The sequence below is a fragment of the Ranitomeya imitator genome, chromosome 1 (assembly GCF_032444005.1).
Source record: "Ranitomeya imitator isolate aRanImi1 chromosome 1, aRanImi1.pri, whole genome shotgun sequence".
NCBI classification, from domain to species: Eukaryota; Metazoa; Chordata; class Amphibia; order Anura; family Dendrobatidae; genus Ranitomeya; species Ranitomeya imitator.
The window spans coordinates 364,071,208-364,082,422 of record NC_091282.1 but is presented as its reverse complement, the minus strand read 5'-3'; the positions used below and the strand labels follow the sequence as shown (position 1 = coordinate 364,082,422).

Below are 11,215 nucleotides of genomic sequence, written 5' to 3'. Positions count from 1 at the left end.
TTCACCCCCAAACCGCTTGTGCTGTAGCGATCTCCACTGTCCAACACCACCTTTTGTTTGCAGGGACAGTGGAAGCTACATTTTTTTTCCTCAGCGCTGTAGCTCATTGGGCTGCCCTAGAAGGCTCCCTGATAGCTGCAATGCTGTGTGTACGCCGCTGTGCAAACCAACTGCTTTTTTCAAAGCACAAATCCTGTTGTTCCTTCCTTTCTGCACAGCTATCTTGTTTGTTTGTCCACACTTTTGATTTAATTTGTGCAGCAGTCCACTCCTTGTTATTGCTGCCTGCCATACCTTGCTGAGATTACTGCAGGGAGATAGCAATTGTAGGACAGTCCCTGTTTTTTTTTTTTTTTTAATTCTCCCTGAAAAAAAAAAATAGTGGGAGATTAATCTTGGCATTTGTGCTTGAGTGCCAGTCGTGTGTGCCATCTCTCTCCAATTGTGGGGCACAGAAAGCCTAGTGTCTATAATCCATTTTTTTTTTTTTTTTTTTTTAATTCTCCCTAAAAAAAAATTAGTGGGAGATTAAGATTGGCATTTCTGCTAGAGTCCCAGTCCTGTGTGTGCCATCTCTCTCCAATTTTGGGGCACAGAAAACCTAGTGTGTAATACTGGCCCTGATTTCTTGGCAATTCTCCCTAACAAAAAAAAATAGTGGGAGATTAAGATTGGCATTTCTGCTAGAGTGCCAGTCCTGTGTGTGCCATCTCTCTCCAATTTTGGGGCACAGAAAACCTAGTGTGTAATACTGGGCCTGATTTCTTGGCAATTCTCCCTAACAAAAAAAAGTAGTGGGAGATTAAGATTGGCATTTCTGCTAGAGTGCCAGTCCTGTGTGTGTGCCATCTCTCTCCAATTTTGGGGCACAGAAAGCCTAGTGTGTAATACTGGCCCTGATTTCTTGGCAATTCTCCCTAACAAAAAAAGTAGTGGGAGATTAAGATTGGCATTTCTGCTAGAGTGCCAGTCCTGTGTGTGCCATCTCTCTCCAATTTTGGGGCACAGAAAGCCTAGTGTGTAATACTGGCCCTGATTTCTTGGCAATTCTCCCTAACAAAAAAAAGTAGTGGGAGATTAAGATTGGCATTTCTGCTAGAGTGCCAGTCCTGTGTGTGCCATCTCTCTCCAATTTTGGGGCACAGAAAGCCTAGTGTGTAGAGTTGAGCGACCTTGACCTTTTTAGAGTCGAGCCGGGTTTTGCGAAACCCGACTATGTCCAAAGTCGGGTCGAGTGAAATCGGCCGATTATGACGTAAAGTCGGGATCGACCGAAACACGAAACCCAATGCAAGTCAATGGGGCAGCATAGTCGGCAGTGAGTGGGGGCCAGGAAAACACCTAGAGTGGCCATTTTAATGTCAAAACCATCCATTCTTCTTAATGAAGCTTGTCAAGCGTAATTTACCTTATAATAATTGGAAGGCATTTGAAATTGGGGGTCATTTGGCTAAAGTTGTGGGGGGTAGGGCTGGTTCAAGTAATTAGTGGGCCCAGGAAATCTGGACCACGTCACGGCAGTGGAGCAGGGAGAGGTAAGTATTTCAACTTTGCAAGTGCTGTGAACCTGAGCAAGCAGGGGGGGCCCACTCGTTGGCATTGGCACTGGCACAGGGCCCCTCAAAGTACAGCGGTGTGTTTGCACGGCGGGGGCGCCTCCCACCGGCAGCAACACTTTTGCGTACTATGAGAGGCCCTGTGCCAGTGACGTCGCCAACTAGTATTCCTCCCCCCACCTGATGAAGGAACCTGCACTTTCATCTGCACCTTCCTCTTTGTCCCCGTGTAAGGTGGTATGGTATGCGGGAAGAGCAACCTGACTTTCAGCAGGGTCACAATGTTGTTGTGTAGCGTGCACGGGGAATGTTGCGTTATGGGTCAATGTACCAGCAGACTCATCTATCACTGGCTGGGCAATGGGCACGATGAAGTGGAAACACAGATATAGGCCCAAAGAAGAAAGTGGGCTAAATGCAGTTCAAAATTGGTAACACAGGAATAACCAGGGGGCATTGCAGTGGAGGACAACTGGAATGAGAGGCTGACACAGAGAGTAGGGCCAAATCAGTAAGTAGTCGAAATGCAGTTCAAAATTGGCAACCGTAGTAAACAGGCGGCACAGCTTTGTTCAGTGGAGGAGAACAGCAAGGAGTGGCAGACACCGATAGTAGGCCCCAAACCAACTAGTACGCCAAATGCAGTTGTTCCATTTAACCACAATTTAATGAGAGCCTGAAGATAGAAGCTCAGGAAAGGCAACCTGGGGAACACCTTGGAGTGTAACACACCATCTCTCTCCACCCCATACCCATTTTGTATGGCCTAATGCAGTGTACTTTTCTACAACTACTAAACGAGAGTCGGAAGACCGAAGCAATGGCAAGGAAACCTGGGGAACACCTTAGAGTGTAACACACCCTCTCTCTACACCCCATACCCAATTTGAAGGCCTAATGCAGTGTAGTTTCCAAGAACTACTAAACGAGAGCCGGAAGATCGAAGCTCAGGAAAGGCAACCTGGGGAACACCTTGGAGTGTAACACACCCTCTCGCTACACCCCATACCCAATTTGAAGGCCTAATGCAGCGTAGTTTCCAACAACTACTAAACGAGAGCCGGAAGATCGAAGCTCAGGAAAGGCAACCTGGGGAACACCTTGGAGTGTAACAAACCCTCTCTCTACACCCCATACCCAATTTGTAGGCCTAATGCAGCGTAGTTTCCGACAACTACTAAACGAGAGCATGAAGATCGAAGCTCAGGAAAGGCAACCTGGGGAACACCTTGGAGTGTAACACACCCTCTCTCTACACCCCATACCCAATTTGTAGGCCTAATGCAGCGTAGTTTCCGACAACTACTAAACGAGAGCCGGAATATCGAAGCTCAGGAAAGGCAACCTGGGGAACACCTTGGAGTGTAACACACCCTCTCGCTACACCCCATACCCAATTTGAAGGCCTAATGCAGCGTAGTTTCCAACAACTACTAAACGAGAGCCGGAAGATCGAAGCTCAGGAAAGGCAACCTGGGGAACACCTTGGAGTGGAACACACCATCTCTCTACACCCCATACCCAATTTGAAGGCCTAATGCAGAGTAGTTTCCAAGAACTACTAAACGAGAGCCGGAAGATCGAAGCTCAGGAAAGGCAACCTGGGGAACACCTTGGAGTGTAACACAACGTCTCTCTACACGACGGAAGGGCTGATTCTTAGGAAGGAAGGCTGTTGGAAATAAGCATTGCGCGTCCGAGGGTGATTATATTCTTATTAGGTATATACTCACCCTCGGACGCGCCCTGCTTCTTTATTTGGAATGAATGTTTATTTGCAATGTGGTGTTGACTTTCTCTATTATTTTGGTAATTAATGATTTTATTATTTTCATTATTTTGCATCTTCTCGGCAATAATATAAAGAAGACGCGACAGGACAACACTCGGTGGATGCCATATGTGTGTTTTCAATTTAAAAAAACTTTCAGTTAACTACTTGCAGGAGAAAGTAATTGTAGCTGGTGGCCATTTTTAGTACTGTACCAGATTAGAGTTGTGTGTTTGTTTTTAATGTTAAAATGTCTGCATTTGATATCTCACCAGTATTTTCTTTTTTATAAGCAAAATACTTATTTTTATATTTTCTGATGTTGGTTCCAGGGGTACACGGCCAGCAGTGCCCTGGTCAGTGTAGTAGTAGTTGAAAGAATGGACCGCAGACAGGCATCGAAGGCCTAAAATAATAAGACATGGCTGTAGGCAATTTTAAATTGGTTCCAGGGGTACACGGACAGCAGTGGTGTGGTCAGTGGAGGCCTAGTGGAAGGAGTGACCGCAGACAGGCATCGAAGGCCTAAAATAATAACACATGGCTGTAGGCAATTTTAAATTGGTTCCAGGGGTACACGGGCAGCAGTGACCTGGTCAGTGTAGTAGTAGTTGAAAGAATGGACCGCAGACAGGCATCGAAGGCCTAAAATAAAAAAATTGGGCTGGCTGTAGGCAATTTTAAATTGGTTCCAGGGGTACACGGGCAGCAGTGGTGTGGTCAGTGGAGGCCTAGTGGAAGGAGTGACCGCAGACAGGCATCGAAGGCCTAAAATAATAACACATGGCTGTAGGCAATTTTAAATTGGTTCCAGGGGTACACGGGCAGCAGTGACCTGGTCAGTGTAGTAGTAGTTGAAAAAATGGACCGCAGACAGGCATCGAATGCCTAAAATAATAACACATGGCTGTAGGCAATTTTAAATTGGTTCCAGGGGTACACGGGCAGCAGTGACCTGGTCAGTGTAGTAGTAGTTGAAAGAATGGACCGCAGACAGGCATCGAAGGCCTAAAATAAAAAAATTGGGCTGGCTGTAGGCAATTTTAAATTGATTCCAGGGGTACACGGACAGCAGTGGTGTGGTCAGTGGAGGCCTAGTGGAAGGAGTGACCGCAGACAGGCATCGAAGGCCTAAAATAATAACACATGGCTGTAGGCAATTTTAAATTGGTTCCAGGGGTACACGGACAGCAGTGGTGTGGTCAGTGGAGGCCTAGTGGAAGGAGTGACCGCAGACAGGCATCGAAGGCCTAAAATAATAACACATGGCTGTAGGCAATTTTAAATTGGTTCCAGGGGTACACGGACAGCAGTGGTGTGGTCAGTGGAGGCCTAGTGGAAGGAGTGACCGCAGACAGGCATCGAAGGCCTAAAATAATAACACATGGCTGTAGGCAATTTTAAATTGGTTCCAGGGGTACACGGGCAGCAGTGACCTGGTCAGTGTAGTAGTAGTTGAAAGAATGGACCGCAGACAGGCATCGAAGGCCTAAAATAAAAAAATTGGGCTGGCTGTAGGCAATTTTAAATTGGTTCCAGGGGTACACGGGCAGCAGTGGTGTGGTCAGTGGAGGCCTAGTGGAAGGAGTGACCGCAGACAGGCATCGAAGGCCTAAAATAATAACACATGGCTGTAGGCAATTTTAAATTGGTTCCAGGGGTACACGGGCAGCAGTGACCTGGTCAGTGTAGTAGTAGTTGAAAAAATGGACCGCAGACAGGCATCGAATGCCTAAAATAATAACACATGGCTGTAGGCAATTTTAAATTGGTTACAGGGGTACACGGACAGCAGTGACCTGGTCAGTGTAGTAGTAGTTGAAAGAATGGACCGCAGACAGGCATCGAAGGCCTAAAATAAAAAAATTGGGCTGGCTGTAGGCAATTTTAAATTGGTTCCAGGGGTACACGGACAGCAGTGGTGTGGTCAGTGGAGGCCTAGTGGAAGGAGTGACCGCAGACAGGCATCGAAGGCCTAAAATAATAACACATGGCTGTAGGCAATTTTAAATTGTTTCCAGGGGTACACGGACAGCAGTGACCTGGTCAGTGTAGTAGTAGTTGAAAGAATGGACCGCAGACAGGCATCGAAGGCCTAAAATAAAAAAATTGGGCTGGCTGTAGGCAATTTTAAATTGGTTCCAGGGGTACACGGGCAGCAGTGACCTGGTCAGTGTAGTAGTAGTTGAAAGAATGGACCGCAGACAGGCTTAGAAGGCCTAACATAACAAACTTGGGCTGGCTGTAGGCACTTTTAAATTGGTTCCAGGGGTACACGGGCAGCAGTGGTCTGGTCAGTGGAAGTCTAGTGGAAGGAGTGACCGCAGACAGGCTTCCAAGGCCTAACATAACAAACTTGGGCTGGCTGTAGGCACTTTTAAATTGGTTCCAGGGGTACACGGGCAGCAGTGGTCTGGTCAGTGGAAGTCTAGTGGAAGGAGTGACCGCAGACAGGCTTCCAAGGCCTAACATAACAAACTTGGCTGGCTGTAGGCACTTTTAAATTGGTTCCAGGGGTACACGGGCAGCAGTGGTCTGGTCAGTGGAAGTCTAGTGGAAGGAGTGACCGCAGACAGGCTTCCAAGGCCTAACATAACAAACTTGGGCTGGCTGTAGGCACTTTTAAATTGGTTCCAGGGGTACACGGGCAGCAGTGGTCTGGTCAGTGGAAGTCTACTGGAAGGAGTGACCGCAGACAGGCTTCCAAGGCCTAACATAACAAACTTGGGCTGGCTGTAGGCACTTTTAAATTGGTTCCAGGGGTACACGGGCAGCAGTGGTCTGGTCAGTGGAAGTCTAGTGGAAGGAGTGACCGCAGACAGGCTTCGAAGGCCTAACATAACAAAATTGGGCTGGCTGTAGGCACTTTAAATTGGTTCCAGGGGTACATGGGCAGCAGTGTATGGTCAGTGGAAGTCTAGTGGAAGGAGTGACGGCAGACAGTCTTCGAAGGCCTAACATAACAAAATTGGGCTGACTGTAGGCACTTTTAAATTGGTTCCAGGGTAACACGGCCAGCAGTGGCCTGGTCAGTGTAGTAGTTGTAGAAAGAAGGGACCGCAGACAGGCTTCGAAGGCCTAACATAACAAAAATGTCAAAACAATGGTATTGTCAGTGCCAGGCATTGAAGGATGTCAGCGGCTAGACTACACATTGGTGAAGCTGTGAGAGATAATTTTGCTAGTGGTAGAGCACTGTTTGAGCTGGGGGGGGGAACTGTCTTGTGGCCGGCGGTACAGGCACAGGGCCCCTCATATTACAACGGTGTGTCTGACGTTGGGTGCGCACCACCACCGCCAGAGACACTTTATTGTACTATGAGGGACCCAGTGGCAGTGCCGTCGACCAAAAGCGGCCACACCCACCTCTTCAGACAAACAGCACTCTCAAGGGTCCAAGCGCAAAGTGGCGATAGCACGGCCCCGTGTGGGGAGTTTGGCCATTTCGTGAGGTGGAAACATGTCGTATGCTGGACAATCAGGTGAAGAAAATTACGAGATTGGAAAAGTCATTCAGAATAGTCCACAGGCAAGACCTTTTCATAGGAAAGCTAGGTGTCAGCCGGGCAGGGTGGGGCAAAAGATTTTGAAATCCAGTTGTGGTTCATTTTAATGAAGGTTAGATCATCTACATTTTGGGTAGCCAGACGAGTCCTTTTTTCTGTTAGTATTGAACCTGCAGCACTGAATACTCTTTCTGATAGGACACTAGCTGCCGGGCAAGCAAGCTCCTGCAATGCATATTCTGCCAATTCTGGCCAGGTGTCTAATTTGGATGCCCAGTAATCAAATGGGAATGACGGTTGAGGGAGAACGTCGATAAGGGATGAAAAATAGTTTGTAACCATACTGGACAAATGTTGTCTCCTGTCACTTTGAATTGATGCTGCAGTACCTGTCCTGTCTGCGGTCATAGAAAAATCACTCCACAACCTGGTCAGAAAACCCCTCTGTCCAACGCCACTTCTGATTTCTGCCCCTCTAACACCTCTGGTCTGCTGGCCCCTGGAGCTCGTGTGAGAACGATCACGGGCGCTGTGTGCAGGGAATGCCAGAAGCAAACGGTCAACAAGAGTTGATTGTTTTGTTGCTAATATTAGTTCCAAGTTCTCATGTGGCATAATATTTTGCAATTTGCCTTTATAGCGAGGATCAAGGAGGCAGGCCAACCAGTAATCGTCATCGTTCATCATTTTTGTAATGCGTGTGTCCCTTTTGAGGATACGCAAGGCATAATCCGCCATGTGGGCCAAAGTTCCCGTTGTCAAATCTGCGGTTGTGCTTGGTTGAGGGGCAGTTGCAGGCAAATCTACGTCACTTGTGTCCCTCAAAAAACCAGAACCCGGCCTTGCCACGCCACCAATTTCCCGTGCCCCCGGGAAAGCTTCCTCATTAAAAATATACTCATCCCCATCATCCTCCTCATCCTCCACCTCCTCTTCGCCCGGTACCTCGTCATGTACACTGCCCTGACCAGACAATCGCTGACTGTCATCAAGGCTTTCCTCTTCCTCTGGTGCAGACGCCTGATCCTTTATGTGCGTCAAACTTTGCATCAGCAGACGCATTAGGGGGATGCTCATGCTTATTATGGCGTTGTCTGCACTAACCAGCCGTGTGCATTCCTCAAAACACTGAAGGACTTGACACATGTCTTGAATCTTCGACCACTGCACACCTGACAACTCCATGTCTGCCATCCTACTGCCTGCCCGTGTATGTGTATCCTCCCACAAAAACATAACAGCCCGCCTCTGTTCGCACAGTCTCTGAAGCATGTGCAGTGTTGAGTTCCACCTTGTTGCAACGTCTATGATTAGGCGATGCTGGGGAAGGTTCAAAGAACGCTGATAGGTCTGCATACGGCTGGAGTGTACAGGCGAACGGCGGATATGTGCGCAAAGTCCACGCACTTTGAGGAGCAGGTCGGATAACCCCGGATAACTTTTCAGGAAGCACTGCACCACCAGGTTTAAGGTGTGAGCCAGGCAAGGAATGTGTTTCAGTTGGGAAAGGGAGATGGCAGCCATGAAATTCCTTCCGTTATCACTCACTACCTTGCCTGCCTCAAGATCTACAGTGCCCAGCCACGACTGCGTTTCTTGCTGCAAGAACTCGGACAGAACTTCCGCGGTGTGTCTATTGTCGCCCAAACACTTCATAGCCAATACAGCCTGCTGACGTATGCCAGTAGCTGCCCCATAATGGGAGACCTGGTGTGCAACAGTGGCAGGTGCGGATGGAGTGTTTGTGCGACTGCGGTCTGTGGACGAGCTCTTGCTTCTGCAGGAGGACGAGGAGGAGGAGGAGGAGGGGGTGCGAACGGCTACAGACAACTGTTTACTAGACCGTGGGCTAGGCAGAACTGTCCCAAACTTGCTGTCCCCTGTGGACCCTGAATCCACCACATTTACCCAGTGTGCCGTGATGGACACGTAACGTCCCTGGCCATGCCTACTGGTCCATGCATCTGTTGTCAGGTGCACCTTTGTGCTCACAGATTGCCTGAGTGCATGGACGATGCGCTCTTTAACATGCTGGTGGAGGGCTGGGATGGCTTTTCTGGAAAAAAAGTGTCGACTGGGTAGCTCGTAGCGTGGTACAGCGTAGTCCATCAGGTCTTTGAAAGCTTCGCTTTCAACTAACCGGTAGGGCATCATCTCTAACGAGATTAGTCTAGCTATGTGGGCGTTCAAACCCTGTGTACGCGGATGCGAGGCTAAGTATTTCCTTTTTCTAACCATAGTCTCATGTAGGGTGAGCTGGACTGGAGAGCTGGAGATCGTGGAACTAGCGGGGGTGCCGGTGGACATGGCAGACTGAGAGACGGTGGGAGATGGTATTGTTGCCGCCGGTGCCCTAGATGCAGTGTTTCCTACTACGAAACTGGTGATTCCCTGACCCTGACTGCTTTGGCCTGGCAAAGATACCTGCACAGATACAGCAGGTGGTGCGCTAAATGGTGGTCCTACACTGCCGGAAGGGATGTTGCGTTGATGACTAGCTTCATTGGCCGAGGGTGCAACAACCTTAAGGGACGTTTGGTAGTTAGTCCAAGCTTTCAAATGCATGGTGGTTAAATGTCTATGCATGCAACTAGTATTGAGACTTTTCAGATTCTGACCTCTGCTTAAGGAAGTAGAACATTTTTGACAGATGACTTTGCGCTGATCAATTGGATGTTGTTTAAAAAAATGCCAGACTGCACTCTTTCTAGCATCGGATACCTTTTCAGGCATTGCAGACTGAGCTTTAACCGGATGGCCACGCTGTCCTCCACCAGGTTTTGGCTTTGCCACGCGTTTTGGGCAAGATACGGGCCCGGCAGATGGAACCTGTGGCGATGTTGATGCCTGCTGCGGCCCCTCCTCCTCCTCTGCTTCAGAACTGCTGCCGCCTGCACCCTGTTCCCCCAATGGCTGCCAATCGGGGTCAAGAACTGGGTCATCTAATAACTCTTCTTGTACCTCCTGCGCAACTTCGTCTGTGTCACCGTGTCGTTCGGTGGTATAGCGTTCGTGATGGGGCAACATAGTCTCATCAGGGTCTGATTCTTGATCAGCACACTGCGAGGGCAATGTTGTGGTCTGAGTCAAAGGACCAGCATAGTAGTCTGGCTGTGGCTGTGCGTCAGTGCACTCCATGTCAGATTCAATTTGTAATGGGCATGGACTGTTAACTGCTTCACTTTCTAAGCCAGGGACGGTATGTGTAAAGAGCTCCATGGAGTAACCCGTTGTGTCGCCTGCTGCATTCTTCTCTGTTGTTGTTTTTGCTGAAGAGGACAAGGAAGTGACTTGTCCCTGACCGTGAACATCCACTAACGACGCGCTGCTTTTACTTTTACCAGTTTCACGAGATGAGGCAAAAGAGCTAGAGGCTGAGTCAGCAAGATAAGCCAAAACTTGCTCTTGCTGCTCCGGCTTTAAAAGCGGTTTTCCTAATCCCAGAAAAGGGAGCGTTCGAGGCCTTGTGTAGCCGGACGACGAACCTGGCTCCACAGCTCCAGACTTAGGTGCAATATTTTTTCCCCCACGACCACCTGATGCTCCACCACTACCACTACCCTCATTACCAGCTGACAATGAACGCCCCCGGCCACGACCTCTTCCACTAGACTTCCTCATTGTTTTAAAAACGTAACCAAACTAACGTTATTTGTTGCAGTCACACAACTTACACGGTGAGCTATAACTTCAGTATGATTTAGCTACCCCTTTACAGGTTGGTGAGACCACAGCGAAAATCAGGCCCAATGTTACACACTCTTTTTTTGGTGGCTGCAAATTAGAGAGATGCCCCACACGCAGGACTGTCACTGAAGCACAAATGTTAATATTAATGTCACACTATTATTTTTTTTTTATTTTTATTTTTTTCAGGAACACTTTAGAAACCCCCCAAAAAAAAAAAAATAGATTTTTGCAGGGAGAATTTAGAAAACAAATGTAACAAACTATATGCTTTCTATGGGCCACTGAGTGAGAGATGACGCACACAGGAATCAGGAGTGGCACACAAGCCCAGAGGCCAATATTTTTCTACCAATGATTGATGGAGTTATTTTCTCTGGTAGATTTTGGAACCCAAATCAAGGAAAAAAAATGTAGGCTTTCTATGGACCACAATTGGAGAGAGAGAGAGAGAGAGATGGCACACCCAGGAGTCAAGACTGGCACACAAGCAGAAAGGCCAATATTAATCTCCCACTGTTTTTTTTTTTGTTTTTTTTTTTCAGGGAGACTTTAGAAAAAAAAATAATAAAAAAAATATGATTTTATCAGGAAGAATTTAGAAACCAAATAAAATAAAATGATTTTTTCAGGGAGAATTTATAAAACAAATAAAAACAAAAATAGGCGTTCTATGGCCCACTGACTGAGAGATG

At 47.8% G+C, this 11,215-nt stretch overlaps 1 long non-coding RNA gene across 1 annotated transcript in view; it reads right to left on the bottom strand.

Moving 5' to 3' along the window:
* The window catches only part of LOC138657795 (uncharacterized), an 85,466-nt gene that overhangs the window by 50,653 nt on the left and 23,598 nt on the right, over positions 1-11,215 (bottom strand). The gene's annotated exons all lie outside the window — the stretch shown is intronic.